Source organism: Vicugna pacos, chromosome 15, assembly GCF_048564905.1.
Source record: "Vicugna pacos chromosome 15, VicPac4, whole genome shotgun sequence".
Lineage (NCBI taxonomy): Eukaryota > Metazoa > Chordata > Mammalia > Artiodactyla > Camelidae > Vicugna > Vicugna pacos.
Genome location: NC_133001.1, coordinates 13669777 through 13689821, shown reverse-complemented (window position 1 = coordinate 13689821; position 20045 = coordinate 13669777). Strand labels below are relative to the sequence as shown.

The window sequence follows — 20045 nt, the reverse complement described above, 5'->3', positions numbered from 1 at the left end:
ACATCCCCATCCTCACCAAGCTGACATTCAAGCAGGAGAGACGGTGATAAACACATGAGTGAAATAGGGAGTGTGTTAGAAGGTGACAAGTGCCACAGGGAAATAAGAGCAGGGTCAGACAGACCTGGCCTGTGGGGAAGAGCAGGGTGCAATCACAAGGGTAAGCTTTGTTAAGAGGTTACTGTAAGCAAAGACTTGGAAAATGTGTAAACGTTTGGGGCCATAGCCTTCCGGGAAGGGGTGGCAGCTGGTATAGAATTCCGGGAAGGCAGGAGCATTTTGGCTCATTCCAGAAACAGCAGGGCGGCCAGGGTGACTGGAGAAAAGTGAGCCAGGAGGGAAATGGACGGAGACCACGTAGGGCCTGGGGCTGTGGAAGGCTTTCAGCCTCTACTCTTTCCTTCTTTACTATGGGTGAGACTCTGCTTTTGAGAAGAGGAGGAACATGATTGGACTTCATTTTTTTAAAATTGAAATATAGTTAATTTCAAGTGTATAGCATAGTAATTCATTTATATATATATATATAGGACTTTTTTTTTTCATTTTTGAAGAGTCTCTCTGGCTTCTCAGTTGAGAACAGACTGAGGGGGACAAGGCAGAAACAGGGAGACCAACTGAGAGACCACAGCAACGATGCAAGGAAAGGCAGGGAGTGGTTTCCACCTGGCTGTAGGGAGGTAGAGGCGGAGTGGTCAGACAGAGCCAACAGGACCCCCTGCAGCACTGGATGTGGTCTGGGAGAGAAAGAGTCAATATACCTCCCAGGTTTTTGGCCTGAACAACTACAAAAAAAAAATGGAATTGTCATCAACTGAGGTGTGGAAGTGAGGATGGAGCAGCTCTGCAAGGAGGAGGGCAGATCAGTTCAGTTTGGGGCTGTATTACTTGGACCTCCAAGTGGGGAAGCCAGTGGATTCGATGTGCGAATCTGGAGCTCAAGAGGGAGCTCTGGGCAGCAGGGGTTGTCAGTTTATAAATGATGTTTACTTATTTCCATTCTTTTAACATATACATTTATAAACATACAGAATTGTACAGATATTTAAGTACATATACCTTCTACCTCCATTCAGTAGTTATTAACATCGTGCCATATTTGCCTTATATTTCTCTCTGTACATAAGCTTGTATTTTCTTTGATTAAAGGAACCATGTGAGAGTTGCAGGCAACTTGTTGCTTCACGTTTGCCCGCTCCTGCCTCCCGGAATGGAATGTAAAGTCACACGACTGAGTGAGATAACGGGGGGGGGGGGGGGGGGGGGGGGAATGAATGCAGATAGTGACCAGGGCCAAGAAAGGTGCCCTGGGGCTCCGCAAGGGTAAGAACTCTGGAGGAAGAGGACAAACCAGAAGGGGCAGCCATGGACAGAGGGAAAAACAGGCAAGGAGTGTAGTGTGGAAAGCAGTGTATCAGCAGACCTGCTCTGACTGCTGGCATTTACTGCAGCCTAGAGAGACAGGTACAGAAGCCACACATGGTATTTGTCCTTCTCACTTCAGGGTTTCTCTCCTTCACACTTGTGGATCTGACAATTTAGTTTTCCCTTGCTCTACTTAAGACTGGAGTAATTATGAAAGGAATCTGATAACACCTTTGCATTGTTTTAAATGAGCAAGCTAACAAACCCCGGGTCATAGACTCCCTGAAGGGATGAGGGGAGCAAGACTACGCCAGCCCCAAATATGCCACTTTGGTGTGTTGATTATTTTGAGCTGATGGTCCTTGAAAAACAGCAAACACAGGGATAAGCTTTCTCCGACTTCTCTTGTCTGCCTAGAGACAGATCCTCCAGAAGGAACTCAGTCGTCATAAATCTCCTGCCCCAGGAGTTTCATCAACCGGAGATTGACTCTTATCACAGGAGAGGAGGTAAGTCATCATCACACCCACACAGACCCTGTCACAAACTATCCTGTCTCCCATCTGTTCGTCTAAGGGCCAGTTCATCTATTCCCAAAACCATTTACTCTCCCCTAAGAGACCTACGTTCCCTCTCCCCTTTCCCTACTAAGACAGTATCGAATCCTGAATTCTAAGCCATCTTGGGGAGTTACTCCCCTCCCCCTGGGTGTCTCCCACGTACACGTGCGGTATACATGTTAATCAAATGTTGTTTGCTTTTCTCTCATTAATCAGTCCTTTATTAAAGGGGTCTCAGCTAAGAACTCAGAAGGGTAGAGGGAAAATTATTTTTCCTCCTCTACAGGATGAAGAGGCCAACTCCCAACATGGTTGTCTGAACTGGTGAAAAAATCAGTCCAGTTTTCAAAACTAACTCAATCAGATTCAGAGATGAATTCAATTAATTCAATAATTAAGGAAATAACAACTTGATTTTTTGTTTTAATCACACAGCAATCCCTTTTTTCCAAGGTGCTATTCACATCTACCTACACAAAATAAACTGTGCTTAAAAACTAAAAATATTTTCTTTCCCTTGAAATACTGTTGGTAGTCTAACCACAACAGAGATAAATGAGATATCTGTAGGTTAAGAGCAAACTCCCACCCTGTACCAGCCCCTTGGGCATAGCTCTGAAAAGATTCATGTTTAGACAGAGGTTGCTCAGTGGTCAAGCAAATCTCATCCATTCTTGGTTTCCTGAACACTGGAACTCCTCCCTTCATGACTCAGAAAATAACAACCGACAAAATAAATCATTTTTGGATCCAAGCTGAGATAGGCACTTTACAATACAGAATAAAAACAGTCAATGTCTTCTATAGCCTGAAACCCAGAGATAAAAGACGCTGGATTGAAGACCAGCGAAACGCTTGGGTCCAGCATTGTGCACTTTATCTTGCATCTAAGAGAAACTAAATCTGGTCTCTCCTGGGGAGCTGGAGAGCAGTTGCTCCAAAAACGAACTAATTGGCTCTGGGAATGTCTTTTCCCTGGACTTGGTTGTTTCTCTCTCCAGCTCTGGTTCCTCATCCAAGAACCTCCCCTCTCTCCTTTCTCAGTGAAGCACCAAGTTCAGAAAAGGAAGTCCTGTTTCCTAGAGTTTCCTCTGTTGGGTTCAGAACAATATTGAGTTCAGGACAATATCAGCTTCATTCTGAGTCATAAGGAGAAATTCAAGGAAACAAAGAGCAAAGAAAATAAAAGAGGAAGAAGAGAAACCCAGAAGAAAAGGGTTGAGGCAGAGAGAAAGGAAGAAAATGAGGGGAGGAAGAACCATGATGATTCTATTTTTCCACTTAGTACACTGAACTCTAAATGCAGAAGGACCGAAGAAAAGAAGGATTCTATTTTAAAATGAGCTGCTTGCACATTTTAGGAGGGCTGCCAAGGATGTATCTTGTTGGAAAGGCACTGAAATGGGCTTCGTGAGGCAGAGGTAGGCTCCTGGGCCAAGTCTAGAAGCAGGAAGTTGAGAAAAGAAGAATGAAATCACTGCAGAACAACCTCAGAGTTATCTACAATCCAGTTTTCGTGCGACCCTTTGCAGATTTGTTCCTTTGATGCAAACTTCGTTTTTGCACTTGGTATGAAGTTAGACTGTTTTCCCTAAGAGCTGTTAGGCCACCGAGTATGTTGAGTTTTGTCTGAGAGCTACCCACGGGCCACCAGGAACAGAGCTGCAGAGGAGGACAGAGAACTGAGCTGGCCTGCCTGATGTCACAGTGGCAGAGGGCCCCCCAATGGTGCTTTTAGCCAACACTTAACAACCTTCATTATAGTCGAGGTGCTGCTCTAAGTGCTTTCTCCATATTATTATTACAACCTTAGGAAATAACTATTCCTCCAGCATTATGAAGGGGAAAACAGGCACAGAGAGGTTCAAGGACGTGTCTGGGGTGGCTCAGGCGGCAAGTGGAAAAGCCTAGGTTTAAATCCAGGCAACCTGGACCTTCAAACACCAGATTTTAACCACTTTGCTTTTTTTTTTTTTTTTAACACTGCACTTTTAAGAGGACAGAAAATAAAAGGTACTTGCTCCTCCTTCCTCACCCCCACCCCCTGGTGCCTTCCACTTCCTCTCCTTGCTTCTAACCATCATGCGAACCAGTCCTGCCTCACCCTGACATCGTTATTTGAAAAGTTCAGCCTGCGAAACGGACTGTTTGGGATCATTATGGTTTGAGGATTATCCTGGTAGTTGGAGGGAGGGGAGGAGCCAAGCCCCGTCGGAAGAAGATGGGGCGGAGACACTCGGAGAAGTGCGGCCAGGGCAGCAGCAGGAGGCAGGCGGAGGTACACGGCCTTCTCAGCCCCGCCCCTCCTCCGAGAGGCCGCGCCCAGCCCGGAGCTGACCGCGGGGAGGCGTCTTGCCTTCGGGCTTCCGTGCCTCCTTCAGTGCCACGTTCTTGACCTCCAGCGCAGTGCCTGGGGTTTATGCTCGTTGAATGATTGAGGAAATGAATGAACTAACTCTGTTAATACACGCTCTTCTACAAGTTGTGGTTTTCTCCCTCCCGTCGGTCACATACTGATTTTCCCTTGCTGCCGTTGCATGGATACATTTCCCTTTTTCGCAGGCTCCTCCCTAGTAACAAAGCACCTAGATCAGGTGTGATAACATCTGTTTTTTGTAAAAGCCACATGTCCATTTTGTGAGCCTCCCTGCAAGGACTGGCGATCCAACCTGGAGTGCATCCCACCTCTCTTGTTCCTTGCCTACCAACCTCTCTAGCATTTCTTGCCTTGGCAACACAGTCCTTGTCGCTGAATAACTTTCAACTTCACTTGATTAGTAAGGGTTTTTTTTAAACATTTTTTTTATTGAGTTATAGTCATTTTACAATGTTGTGTCAAATTCCAGTGTAGAGCACAATTTTTCAGTTATACATGAATATACATATATTCACTGTCACTTTTTTTTCACTGTGAGCTACTACAAGATCTTGTATATATTTCCCTGTGCTATATAGTATAATCTTGTTTATCTTGATTAGTAAGTTTTGTGCTGTGAACTCTTTAGAACTAATCAGCCATCCTGAATTTTCTTTGAAACTTATTTAAAAAATTTAAATGTCAGAGATCTTGAACTCAAAACCCATCAAGCTGGTTAAGTCCAAAATGCCTTTATTAAAACAGCGTGAGGGAGAATGCCACATGATCTAAAAGCTCAATAAATATTTCCTGAGGCAAGCGGATCTCCACACAGGGAATTGAAACACCTGGGTCCTCTCCTACCCTTGTCACTTGCTGCATAATCTTAAAGCTACTCATTTAACCAACATCGATGTAAACTATTAAAAAAAATTGTTTTATGACTCAAAATCTGATGGAGAATGTGGTAGGCAGAATAATGGTTCTCCCCTTCCCGAGAAAAGATGTTCCTATTTTAATCCCCAGAACCTGTGAGGATATTAGCTTAGATAGCAAAGGGGAATTAAGGTTGCAAATGGAATTAAGGTCGCTATTTAGATGACCTTAAAATAAGATTATTCTAGAGTATCCGGGTGGGCCAACGTAATTACAAGGGTCCTTAAATGTGGAAGAGGGAGGCACAAGGGACTCAGAAGGAGATGTGCCTACAGAACAAAGAGATGCAATGCTGCTGGCTTTGAAGAATAAGGAAGAGGTGAGCCTCTAAAAGCTGCCCAAAGAAACAGATTCTCCCCTAGAACTTCCAGAAGAGAATTTAGCCCTGTTCACCTTTTGATTTAAGCGTAGTGAAACCCATGTCAGACTTGTAACCTACAGATATAGAAGAAAATAAATTTGATTTGTGATAAGCCACTGAGTTTGTGGTAATTTGTTTCAGCAGTAAAAGAAAACTAATACAGGCATTAATAAAATTTAAAACAGAATATAATCCCCAGAGAGAGCTTTAGTAAGTCCTTTGATATTATATAGCTAAATTCATTCAAATATTTTTAAAATTAGTTTACTTTTTACAATTACCTGGACAGTAGTCAACACACATGCTGCTGGCATAAGGACAGACATGTAGATCAATGGAATAGCGTTGAGAGTCCATAAAAAAGAACCCATACATTTATGATCAATTAATTTTCAACAAGTGTATGAAGACAATTCAATGTGAAGGACACACAGACTTTTCAACAAATGAAGCTGAGGGAAACTGGATACCCACATGCAAAAGAATGAAGGTAGACTCCTACTTCACACCATGTACAAAAATTAACCCAACATGGATCAGAGATCTATGTATATTTTTAGGTGTATGTTTTTGGGACCTTGGATTAGACAATGATTTCTTAAATATGACATCAAAAGCACAAGCAACCAAAGAAAAAATACACTGGACTTTATCAAAATTAAAATATTTTATGCTTCAAAGGACACTGATCAAGAAAATGAAAAGATAACCCACAAGATGTGAATCGTATATCTGACAAGGGACTTCTATGCAGAATATATAAAGAAGTTTTACAACTCACCAATAAAAAGTCAGCTGAACGGAAAAATAGGCAAGGGATTTGAATAGATTTTTTTTTTCAAAGAAGATAACACACATGGTTGATAAGCCCATGAAAAGATGTTCAACATCATTAGCCACCAGGGAAAATCAAATCAAAACAAACATGATACACTTTATACTCACCAGACTAGGTATAATAAGTCACATATATATTATATGGATCCATTTATATGAAATGTGCAGAATAGACAATCTATAGAAACAGAAATAGATCAGTGGTTGTTGAGAGCTGAGAGGCAAGAGGACTAGAGAGTGACTGCTAATGGGTACAGGGTTTTGGTGGGATTTGGGGGAGCGATTAAAATGTTCTGGAATTAGATAGCAGTAATGCTTATTGCAACTTTGTAAACATACTAAAAATCGCTGAATTATATACTTTTAAATAGTGAATTTTTATCATATGTGAATTATACCTCAATCAAAAACACCTAGAAACAATCCTGGTAACAACCTGGCTAAAAAATGGGCAGAAGACCTGAGCATACATTTTTCCAAAGAAGACATACAGATGGCCAACAGGCACAGGAAAAGATGCTCAACATTGTTAATCATCAGAGAAATGCAAATTAGAACCACAATGAGGTATCGCCCCACACCTGTCAGAATGGCTATCATCAAAAGACCACATATAACAAATGTTGGTGAGGATGTGAAGAAAAGGGAACCCTCTTATACCGTTGCTAGGAATGTAAATTGGTGCAGCCACTATGGAAAACAGTATGGAGATTTCAAAAAAAATTAAAAATAGAATCAAATGATCTAGCAATTCTACTTCTGGGAATATATCTGAAAAAAATGAAAACATTAACTTGAAAAGACACATGCACCCCAACGTTCCTAGCAGCTTTATTTACAATTGGCAAGATATGGAAGCAACCTAAGTGTCCATCAACAGATGAATGCATAAAGAAGATGTGGTGTATATCTACAATGGAATACTACTCAGCCATAAAAAAGAAGGAAATTTTGCCTTTTGTAACAACATGGATGGACTTGGAGGGTATTATGCTAAGTGAAATACAAGAGAAAGACGAATACTATGTGATATCACTTATATGTGGAACCTAAAAAATAAAACTAACTAGTGAATATAACAAAAAGAAAACATATTCACAGAGAATAAACTAGTGGTTACCGGTGGGGAGAAGGAAGAAGGGAAGGGGCAAAATAGGAGTGGGGGATTAAGAGGTACAAACTACTATACCTAAAATAAATAAGCTACAAAGATATATAGTAGAATACAGGGATTATAGCCAATATTTTATAACTATATGTGGAATATAACCTTTAAAAATTGTGAATCACTATGTTACATACTGGAAACTTGTATAATATAGTACAGAAACTATATCTCAATTTTTAAAAAGTTAGCAGAAGGGCATTTTAAATATACAAAGAGGACTGATGTACCTTTGTGAAGATACACCTGAGGATATAATCTAACTCAGCAAGAGATGATGTCCTGGATCAAAGATTTAAATAAAATCTTAAAACTTTTTTTTAAAGAAAGCATAAAAAAATACATAGAAACAACTCTGGTTTTAGCAAGGCAGATAATGCAGAGCTGACTAAAGAAAAGATAATTATCTCTCTTCATTTCCCATTTAATCTTACCCTTCCATAATAAAATTTAGATCTGTTTAGTTGCAGTCTTTTCTTCTTGCTTTTCATACATGAATGCACATAAAAGGAGTTTTGTCTTTGTTTTTTATCCTTACAATAATGAGGTCCATCTATATACAGCTTGCTTGCTTCACACAGCTTCTCAGGGATATCCCAGCAAGTCAGTATACACAGATTTAATTTGTATAAAGTTCATACTTTTGATCTACCTTAATTTATTTTCCCCCAATCTGATGGTTAAAAAATGATATCATAATATATCAAAACATCAAGTTGTACACCTTACGTATTTACACTTTTTAATGTGTCAAAGATACCTCAGTAAAGTTGTTAAACTTTCCTTTTTGTTTTTGTTAACTTTTTTTGAAGTGCACATTTCAGTATCTATCTCAGTGAATTTTCATAATCTGAGCACACTCCTGGAACCAACACCCCAGAGTAAGAAACAGACCGTCACCAGAACATATGCATTTCCTAGGACCTGGCAACTCTACACCTAAGCATATACCCAATAGAAATGAAAATATATGTTCATCAAAAGACACAACTCAAGTTTGCTAACTGTTCCCATTTTGTCATGTTCCCTTTAAATCTTAATATGTTTTAATAAAAGAAATAAGGCCTTACAGTTTGGGGAGGTAATTAGGTTTATTTATTTAGAGTTTTTTTAAATGGAGGTACTAGGGATTGAATCCAGGACCTCACTCATGCAAAGAATACACTCTACCACTTGAACTATAACCTCCCTCTTAAAGTTAAGATCCCTTTTGACTTCAAATTCCAGCCCTATTACCCTCCCCTAGGCCTCTGGGCCCTGAGGCAACCATTCATAGATTGGATATTTTTATACCTTTCATCCATATATTTATATTCACGAAGTCATTGCATTTTCCCAACTCCCAGTGGGACTGAGCATCTTCTATTTCCTTTTCTGTGAATTGCCTTTTCATACACTGGCTCATTTTTCAATTGTGTTGTCTTTTGTTTATTAATTTGTAGGAGGCTTAGTTTATTGAGACATTTACCACTTTCTGTCATTTTTGTTGCAAATATTTTCCCTCACTTTTTTTTCCATTTTGTTTATGGTGTCTTTTGCTTTGCAAAAAAATATTAATTTTTATGCACTCAAATGTGTCTATTTTTTTTTTATCTTTTCTGGGTTTCCTGTCTTGCTTAAGAAGACCTTCCCATCCTCAAGGTTATACAAATATTCTCTCATACATTCTTCTAATGTCTTATTATTTTATTTTTTATATTTAGATTTATTTGCCAACCACCATATTCCAGACACGACATGGGACACATACAGATACTGGATTGGATTGGGAGAAAGTATGAAAAGCTCTCGTGAAAAGCTAAATTGGAGCCACTTTTGTCTTCAAACTTTCCTACAATGGTTGATGAAAAAAAATGTATATACCACTAAAAATAATGAGTCCAGCAGCTAGCTTAGCATTTGACATTTTGTTAGCAGGAAGTTGAAAAATATTAACTGTTTGATAAAACGAAGTCAGATGAGGATTTTTTAATCTGTGACTTTTTTCCCAGTGGTACTCGAAAAATGTGCTAGTCCTGAAACTACTGTAGTTTCTTTGCAGGTAATGACAAGGCCCAGGGATGAGTGCTGAGAATAGCTGAAAATAACTGCTTACATTTAAATACCAGAGAATGCCATTTTTGGCGTTTGGTATTTCTTTACCAATGCTAGCTCTCTGCTTTGTTCTCCCTCAAGAGCAATGGACACTCTAGGGGGAGGGCATAGCTCAGAGGTAGTATGTGTCTAGCATGCACGAGGTTATGGGTTCAATCCCTAGTACCTCCACCCAAAGTAATAAATAAATAGATAACCCTACTTACCTCCCCTCCCCCCAAAAAGAGCAATGGTCTTTTTAACATTGAAAGGAAGTGAGGCCGCCGACCAAAACTGTCACAGCGATATACACTGTAGTCAGACTTTCTCAATAAGGACCAAATGCACCATCCCCTTTCACCGAAGCAATCACCTTGAACTAACTTGGAAGAATACAGAGTCTGCGCTTGCTTTGTTCAGCGTTGAAGAGCTGCTCAAAGTTTCTGAGGCAGTTTCATCGCAGCTCTCATCAGGTAGTTTAGTCTGGCAGCCACAATGGGGAATAAACACGAGCTTTCTGATTTCGTTGAAATCCTCTGAAACGTTCCTCGCGCCCCCTGCTGGCTGAGTAAGCGCACGTCCCCGCATGATCCGTATTATTGACTGCACCTGCCACTAACGCAAACCTTGCAGAAATTGCTGCCGCCAAGGGAGGGGGAATTTCGTTTTGGAAAAAGGTAAGACATTTAAACTTTCTTTAGATCACTTTTCAACCTTTGTGTGTGTTGGTCGATAATCGACAACCCATTCAACTCCCCCAGAAGGTTTCCCTTGATTTAATTGAGGGGACAAGGATATTTTGGGCTTTTCTTTACAGCCATTTAAAAACCTTTCTTGAAGGTGTTTTTTCCCTCACGGATTAGAGAGAAGCATGTTTAGTAAGAGAGCTAACAGCTAGACTGGGACACGAGGTGCCTGGAACTCCTCACCAAATTATTTTTCTTTCCTGGTTCCTTCAGAGAGGAAGGTGAACACAGTCTCTTTACTTTTGCTCCCTGACTTGGTTTACAAGGTTGGTCAAATACCCTGTACCGCAGAGCGCCTGGGTTAATGATTTATCTGAGGTAGAAACCATATGCCGCTGCAACGCTGCGTTTTATTCTGTTTTCCTAAACTAGTCAGCGATTGTACATTTACGACATAGTCCAATGCTGTGTCACTGGATTGTTCTAGAACACATGTATTACGTTCACAGTCTGCAAGAGCGACAGAGAACTTCCCTTTTTGATAGTACTGCGATGTCTCTGATAATACTAAAAGGAAAAAAGAAAAAAATGACCCCAAAAGACAAGTAAGTTTAGATGAGATTGGATCTCAGATCTGAGTGTCTTTTTAAAGTAAATTTTTACTGGAGTGTAATATACATACAGAAAAGGACACCGCACAGACCATTAATGGTCAACTTGAATTTCCACAAACTTCACAGTCCTGTGTAATGTTCATGGATCATAAATCAGAATATTATCACAACCCCAAGAGCTTTATATCTCTGGTACCAGTCACAGGGCCCCCTAAGTTAATCATACCCTCCCTCTGACATTACAGTTTTGCCTGTCATATGTTTTGATATCTGGCTTCTCAGCTTTAAGTTTGTGAAGTTCCCCTATGCTGTTGCATGCGGCCGGAGTTTGTTCTCATTGATACGTAGCATTCGGTGGTGTGTGCATACCACAGTTTATTTACCCCTTCTATCATTGATGAGTACTGGGGCGGTTTCTAGCTTTGGATTACTATGGAAACTGCTGCTGTGAACATTCTTAAGCCATATTTATACACATTTCTATTGGCATGTATACCCAGGGATGGAATTACTGGGCAATATACATACAATTCCACATACACATATGTATACATATTTTTAGCATTGGTGGAGACTGCCAAACAGTTTTCCAAAGGGAAATTGAAAACTGGGACCTGGGTTCTTGGTCTCTTTAATCAATAGAAATTAAAAGGCCAGACAAGGAATTCAGGGAAGGCTTTTTTGGGACTCATGCTGCAGCACGAGGGAGCGAAAACAAGTAACAGGTTCTCTTGCTCACTCCCCGAGGCAGAATCAAACTGATTCTTTTGTTTTTTGATTGGAAGCACAGTCAATTATAATGTGTCAATTTCTGGTGTACAGCACAACGTTCCAGTCATGCATACACATACATATATTCATTTTCATGTTTTTTCATTAAAGATTATTACAAGATATTGAAATTCCCTATGCTCTACAAAAGAAACTTCTAAAAATCTATTTTTTTTACATATAGTGACCAACATTGTAAATCTTAAAATCCCATATTTATCTCTTCTCACCCCCTTTACTTGGTAACCATAAGATTGTTTACTATGTCTGCAAGTCTGTTTCTGTTTTGTAGATGAGTTCATGGTGTCCTTTTTTTTTTATTCCACATATGAGTGATATCATATAGTATTTTTCTTTCTCTTTCGGGCTTACTTCACTTACAGTGACAATCTCTAGTTTAAATGAGGTGAGGGTGGGGGCGGATCAGTGGGTCAGGCCAGAGGGGTGGCCCTTGGTGGTGCTGTGTGCTGTAATTAAGAATCCCATTTAAGCTCATTCAGCTCTGACCTTTCAGTGCATATTTGCCCATGAAACCATGAAATCATGTGGCAGTGCACGTGGTGGTGTTTCCCACAGCCCTGGACCCGACCCCCCCCTCCTTCAGCCCCATGGAGCACTGTGAAAATCCCAAGGATCCTACTGCGGAAGAGCACACCCTGCAGTTCACCTTCTGAATTGCTAGTAGGGATTTAGAACAAAGAAGCAGAAATATAAGGCAACTGCTCTACTAGCCCCAGGAGCTAAAATAGCATCGTCAAGCTTTCCTGCTTTGTTTTGAACCTGTATCTCTTAAACACTTCTTTCTAGACATAACCACAATATCTTTATCATGTCTTAATACCATCTCCAAGACCAGGCACCCCTTGGTGACACCCATCACAGTCCCACTCTGGCTGTACATGTGCTCAATCCAAGAGCAGGTAAAGTCCGCCGCTGCTCAGGAGGCTCATTGGCAAGTCACAGCTTGTGGCCAGAAGTACTTGTCCCTGCTTCTTCTTTCCAAAAAAAAAAAAAGTATGTTCGTTTTCAGATAACTTTCAGCTAAGCACCCTTGTTCAATCTCAGCTTTGGTCTCTGTCATCACATCATCAGCAGGGAAGACTGATGTGGCAGGAAGAGAGAGAACATTCATCCAAATCTTGCATAACACAGGATCCGGATAGTGTGGTCCACCCCCCGGCTCAGACAAATGTCTGCCTTTTGCCAAATGTCTCAGCCTACCCCATCTCTCACCCCCTTGCTTTTAGCTGTATGTTTTAAAGTGATTCACCAAACTGTGATTCGAGCACCTTTATTTGGTATGTGAGCCTTTCTGCATGAAGATGTAGCCTAGGATAGCTCGCCTGGTAGGATGCTTGGAAACCACCATTGCATCAAGTTAATTTCCCACATTATGGATTAGAATCCAAGCAATTTGATTCCAGTACCTGCCCCTTAAGAATTATGACATATAGCCTCTTTGAAGAAATTATATGCACTCAAAATATTATAGCATTATGTATATTAAAAAGGACCAACCAAATTAAATGTCATGACCATTACTTCTCTCTTGTAGGTTTATTTTAAATGATCACTTTATCGTGCATTAAGCAGTTTTTCAAATGGCATGTGCCTTTTTTGTTCTAATAAACTTGTTTAGAAAACCATCATAAAGAGAAGTGCCCTACCTGCTTTGCATCCTACTCCCTGATTTTCTATCCTATCCTATGGGAGTGGAGATTAGCCCATTAGCTCAATGCATTATTGGGTCAATTCACAGTAACTGCCATGGCTATGGTATATAACCCATTCCAGAATAAAGGGGGTTTGAAGATGCAAGTTATATCAATTACACTCTTTCAAAGGACAGGAAAATGCACTTTAAAATGAGTGAGCTAAGATAGAACAGGCGTCTAGAAGTCTGCTCCTAATTATCAGATCTTAAAGGGTATACACATGGGAATGGTCAAACCCAGGGCACATACGACACATTTTTTTTTCATTCCTTTTGAGGCAACAGTATTCACGGATAAATTCAAGAAAACAGAAATCCCAATGTTGCCAGGAGGTCATGTCAAACATTTGTATTAAACATCACTTTGAAAGGCAATGTGCTACTTGTTAGAGTTACTGAGGAGTGTGAAATGCAATCATTATTCTCCAAAGACTTTCAGGAATGATAACTAACTTTGACTGAATGCTTCCCATGTACCAAGGTCAGCGTTGTGTGTGTGTGTGTGTGTGTGTGTGTGTGTGTGTGTGTGTGTCTTATACATATATCAAAACCTCACCGCAGCCTCCTCAGATGGGTCTTGTTGTTTCCATTTTAGAGCTGGAGAAACTGAAACTCAGGGAAGTTAGGTAAATTGCCCACAGTCACACAGCAAGTTCAGTGTTGGGTCTGGGTTTGGAACCTTAACAGTCTGTCCTTAGACCCTGGGCATGTAACCGTCAGGCAATCTTATCCACTGCACGTTTGATCAAGAATCAGAACATTCATATATATTAGTGAAGATGCACAGATGGGTAGGTTAGAGATTTTGGTTTTAGAACTTACTCTGACATATTAGTCGATTCACTTTGTGCCTCATTTTCTTCATCTATCAAATGAGAATTATAATACATCTATCTTATGTAACCTATCTTATGCAATTGCTATGATAATTGATGTGACTGCTTTAAAGGACACATATACAAATAATAGTGTGCTATTTTTTTTTTCTAAAGCAACAGAGGGCCCCTATCGGTCCCTGTCTTTGTGGAGTCAAGGTCTGGATTGATATTCTAATTCAGATGATACTTACTGAGTATCTACTATGGACCCAACAAGTGCTCGCTACTACTTGTGTAAAAAGATGTGTAAACCAGATTCGGTTGTTGCGTGCACAGTCTCAAGTCAAAGATAAATATTAAGCAAGCAAGTACACAAATATGGGTGTAATTTTAAATTGTGTCTTAAAGGAATAAACACCTTGTCAGGAAAGGAAAATAAGAGAATGGACTTGAAGGAAATGGCTTTCATACTGGCGGAGGGAAGAAATGAAAGTGTGGTGGAGGGGGTGTGGTGTATGAGGCAAGGGGAGAGGTGAAAGCATGGAATGTGAGGGGTATCGCGTATGGGTGAAGTGGGGAGAGGCACTAGCCCAGGGCTGGGACATGCGAGCCTTGTAGTGAGTTTGTATTTTAACCCAAGTGCAATGGGAAATCATTAATGGGTTACAAGCTGGTGCCTGGCATGGTCAAAGAGTTGAAGATGTCTGCAGAAGTGATTACACGGATAACCTGTGATATCAGAGCTGGGTAAGGAGCCAAAGAAAGGATGAGACTGCAGGATGGAAGGGAAAGGGCAGGTCTCTGGCCTGAAGGGCTTGATAAGTGAAAGGAGTGTTGCTGGAGTTACTTGAGGAAGAGGAAGGATAGGACATGAGTGTCTGCATGAGCACGGGACGCAGTGACGTTTCTGGCCCATGTTATGATCATGAGAGTGGGTGGTGGGGACAGAGTAGAGGAAGGTGTGTCTGAAGATGTCAAGTGAGAGAACTGAAACGCCAGGACCAATTGTCTGAATCAGGAGGAAAAGTTTCAACGCACAGAAGGCGGGAGCTGGAGGGGTTTTGTACCGGGCTGACCCCTGCTGGTCAATTCTGGTAGAAGCCCTGGATGTTCTCAAATGATGAAAACGCAATGCATGGATAGTTGGGAGAACACAAGTTTCTCTATTTTTTTTACTTATTGAAGAAAAACATACATGTTATAAAATGAACAAATCTTAACTGTAAAGCTATATGAATTTTAGAAATGTATAAACCCATCACATTACAAACATAATTATAGACCATTCCAGCAACCGAGAAACCTCCCTCTTGCCCACCCCGAGTCACTACTTACTGTACAATCCTGACTTCTAACCACTATCCTGACTTTTAACAGCATATATCAGCTTTATCTGTTCTTGACCATCATATAAATGGAATCAAACAGTATGTACTGTCTTGTATTTTGCTGCTTTGACTGAACGTATGTCTGTGAAATTTACCCACATTGCATGTAGCAGAAATTCATTCATTTATTTAAAAAATTCTGATGAAAAAATATACCACCATTATTAATCCATTCTCTTGCTGATGATGGGCATTTAGGTTGTTTCCAGTTTATGGCTTTTGTACAGCTATGACTATGCCTCTATATGTCTTCTGTGGTTTGTATGTATGTATGTATGTTTATGGCAGGTATGAAAGTGGATATGGAATTGCCAGGTCATTTTGAGTGGATGTTATCAAAGGTTTTTCCGAAGGGGCACTCCTACCAGCAGGATATGATAATTCCAGTTGTTTCACTTTTTTGCTGACACTTGGTGTTGTTAGGTGTTTTGTTTTGTGAATTCAAATATTTTGCTTCTCTGGTCACATCTACAAATGACTGCTGAAGTGCTGTGAGTATTGATGGGGGGATTACAAATAAACTTTAGTGAACAGAAAAATTCACAGATATGTAATCCATGATTAATGAGAATAAACTGTACTAGGAATTAATTTAACAACAGAAGTATAAAATTATACTCTGAAAATTATGAAACATTGTTGAAAGAACATTTAATAGATGGAAAGACATCTTATAGCCATGGATCAGAAGACTTAAATTTTTTTAACTGAATGAAAGATTCTTTAAATTCTATAATGCTTTACACTTTTCAAAAGTTTCATACACATGATTTCATATAGTCCCATAATAACCCTTTCCTCCTACCCCTATATTGCCCCTCTCCCCATTGGTAACCACTAGTTTGTTCTCTATATCTGTGCAGAAGTGTTAGTATTGCTAAGAGATCAATCCTTCTCAAAATGATTTGCAGATTTATTACAATCCCTATCAAAATCCCAGCTTGATCTTCGCAGAAATTAACAAACTGATCCTAAACTTCACATGGAAATTCAGGGGACCCAGAATAACCAAAACAATCTTGAAGAAGAATAACAAAGTTGGAAGACCCACAGTTTCCAACTTCAAAACCTACTGCAAAGCCACGATAATCAAGATAGTGTGGTACTGGCATAAAGACAGATTTGTAGATCAATGGAGTATAATTGAGAAGCCAGAAAGAAACCTTCACACTGACGGTCAATTGATTTTCAGCGTGGGTACTAAGACAATTAAATGGGGAAAGAACAGTCGTTTTGGCAAATGGTGCTGGGACGACTGGATATCCACACACACAAGAATGAAATTCATTCTCTACCACAGACCACGTACAAACATTAATACAAAACTGGTCAAAGATCTAAGCTACAACTATAAAAGTTCTTAGAAGAAAACGTAGGCTTAACTTTGCCTGACCTTGTATTAGGCAATGGTTTCTTAGATATGACCTCTAAAGCACAAGAAACAAGAGAAAAAATATATAAAAAGACTTGTATCTAGAATACATTGAAAAGTATTACAACATAATGATAAAAGACAAGTAACCCAATTAAATATGAGCAAAGGATCTGAATGGACAGCTCTCCAAAGAAAATACACAAATGGCCAATAAACACATGAAAAGATGCTCAGCATCATTAGCTATCAGGTAAATGAAAATGAAAACCACAAAGAGGTACCACTTCACACTCATGAGATTGCTGTAATCAAGAAGACAATAACAGACATTGGCAAGGATGTGGAGAAATGGAAACCTTCATGCGTTGCTGGCGGGAATGTGAAATGGTGCAGTCACTTTAAAAAATAGTCTGGCAATTTCTCAAAGATTATACATAGAATTATTATGTGATCCAGCAGTTCCTCTCCTAGGTATTTACCTAAGAGAAATGAGAAATAAAAATAAATGTTTGCACAACTTGTACTTATATACAAAAACTTACACCTGAATGTTTACAGCAACATTATTCACAATAGTAAAAAAGTTGAGATGACTCAAATGCCAATCCACTGATGAATGGATAAACTAAATAAGGTATGCCCATACCATAGAATTATTCAGCAATAAGAAGAAAGTTATGGTACATTCTACAATGTGAATGGACCTTGAAAGCATGCAAAATGAAAGAAGTCAGTCACAAAGGGCCATATAATGTGCGATTCTCTTTACATAAAATGTCCCGAAGAGGCACATCTGTAGAGACAGAAAGTGTATCAGTGATCGCCTCGGTCTGGGGGGAAGGCAGGGATGGAGGAATTGAGGGTGACAGCTAAGGGGTTAGGATTTCTTTGGGGGCTAATAAAATATTCTAAAATTAATTGTGGTGATGGTTGTACAACTCTGTGAATATACTAAAAGCCATTGAATTGTACGTTTTGAATGGATGGATTGTATGGTATGCAAATTATATCTCAAAAAGCTGTTCACAGAAAAAGCAAATGAGTTACAAATTTCTAAAAGGATGTTGATTAAAGGATAATTCAAAACAACAGGAAAAATAATGCTTTCAGGTAACCTTACCTAAAAGACTGTGAGAAGATTGGAAAAATTATTATTTAATCCCCTAAGATGTTTGAACAATGAGGATATTTAAAATATTGACGATTTTATTTTTCTACTCGATCATTTTTTTCACGTCTCTTTTTCTTTCTCTCCCCAAATCACATTTTTATGTCTTTGTACGTCTCATACTATGTTGATTTCAAAGTCATTTGCACTTCAAATAGAACTCTGTGAACAAAGGGCATAGAAACAAGTGAAAAGAGAATTATCTTATTATATATACATACATAAATTTAAATTATTATAAATTAATATGAAAATGATTCTAGTTAAAAGAAATGGAATGGGTCTCCATCATTTACATCTACAGCATATCATATACAAAAGTCTAATTTTTCTCGCCTGTTTTATCTCTAAGTTGGTTTCTTGATGGGATTAAGAACCCCAGACAGTCAAATGAAGTTAAGGAAATTATTTTTAAAAACCCCTTTGTGCTGTCTGAGAATTATGTATTTGTCTCCTTTGGTTAGACCTAAATTCTCTAACCAAATTATATCTTTTAAAAATTTTTCTAAACTCTCTCTTTATCATTAGCAATTGTCACAATTTCAGAGTTGTTAACAATTTGGCTATACTTTATGTAAACCTTTTCATTTTAAGTGTATTTATATCCACTCCCCCTGGGTCTAACAACACTGGAGCATTTATGTATAGTTTCTTTTATAACGTACTCTGGAAGCCAAAACTGAGACTGAGAAAAACTTATGAAGCAAATAATATTTTCTCCCTTCAAACCTTTTGAAGTTATTATATGTCATTTCTCAGTCCCTGCCACCACTGAGGTTTAGTTCCCTGTGAGTTTGGCTGGGACATTCAAGCATCAGGAACAGCTGTGGAGTCTACAAGGAAGGAATGGAAGGGAAGGAAGGCAGTGATGAAAAGAGCCTGGAAGGATGGGAAAGCATGTTCTGCTTGCTGGGCTCTGAGAGACAATTACTGAAAATGACAGAAAGGCATGCTCCCAGCACTGTAAAGTCCTGTCTGCTCACACAGGATATAAAAGGCATCCACCTAAGAGACAGGAGACATAATAAAAGAAGAAAAGCAGACCAAAAAAGAGGGGAGCCACAGAAACGGAGAAGATTAAAAACAGCAAGCAAAATGTCAAACCCGGAGGGCTACAGATGGAGGACAGAGGAGCAATGAATTGGGTGGAGATGAATGTGAACAAGAGACGGCAGCTTGGAGGAGGAGGCTGAGCCCAGACACAGACAGTGGAGGACCCTCCAGGTAGCAGGTGGAAGAGGTGGGGAGGGTGCAGAGATGAACAGGAGGGAAGGCAGGATCCACGCATCCATTTTGATGTTTTCAGCAGTGAAGGCAGGTTAACTCAGCAGTTTGGGTGAAGTGGGGAAAAGCAGGTGGGAGAAAGGTTTATAGAAGGTTGTGACAAACTGAATTACTCTTTCCTAATTCTGACATTTCCTTTATTATACGATTCCCACCTCCTTTATTGCAGGAGCTGGGCACAGCATAAACCAATGTGCAAGGCATCATGGGGGTTAGGGCAGATGACTTTAGTTATAATGGGAGATTCATACAGGGGAATAGCTGCAGAAAAGTCTAGAAATCTGGGGCAGAGTCAGATTGTGAAAGTCCTCAGGTGTCAGGGTAAAGAACTGGGCCCCAGCCAGGGGAAAGGAAGGGTTTTCGGCAGGGAAGTAAAATAATGAGCACCGTGTTTTAGAAAGATACATTTTCCAATGAAAGGCAGAATGAAGGCAGAAATCAGAGGCAAGAAAATGAATTAGAAAGCTAAGGTCCTTGTAGATCAGAGCAAGGCCCTTAAAGGTATGTGTAGAAAGCAGTTCTGCTTCTGGGCATTTCCATCCTAAGGAAAGAATTATGTATACAGAGATTTAAC

At 39.8% G+C, this 20045-nt stretch overlaps 1 long non-coding RNA gene across 1 annotated transcript in view; it reads right to left on the bottom strand.

The window, feature by feature from the left end:
- The window catches only part of LOC140685860 (uncharacterized), a 41012-nt gene extending 30271 nt beyond the window's left edge, over window positions 1-10741 (bottom strand). The window contains exon 1 of the long non-coding RNA XR_012059293.1: window positions 10583-10741. This is a non-coding gene — a long non-coding RNA (uncharacterized lncRNA). The remainder of the gene's footprint in view (window positions 1-10582) is intronic.
- Between the last annotated feature and the right edge of the window lie 9304 nt (window positions 10742-20045).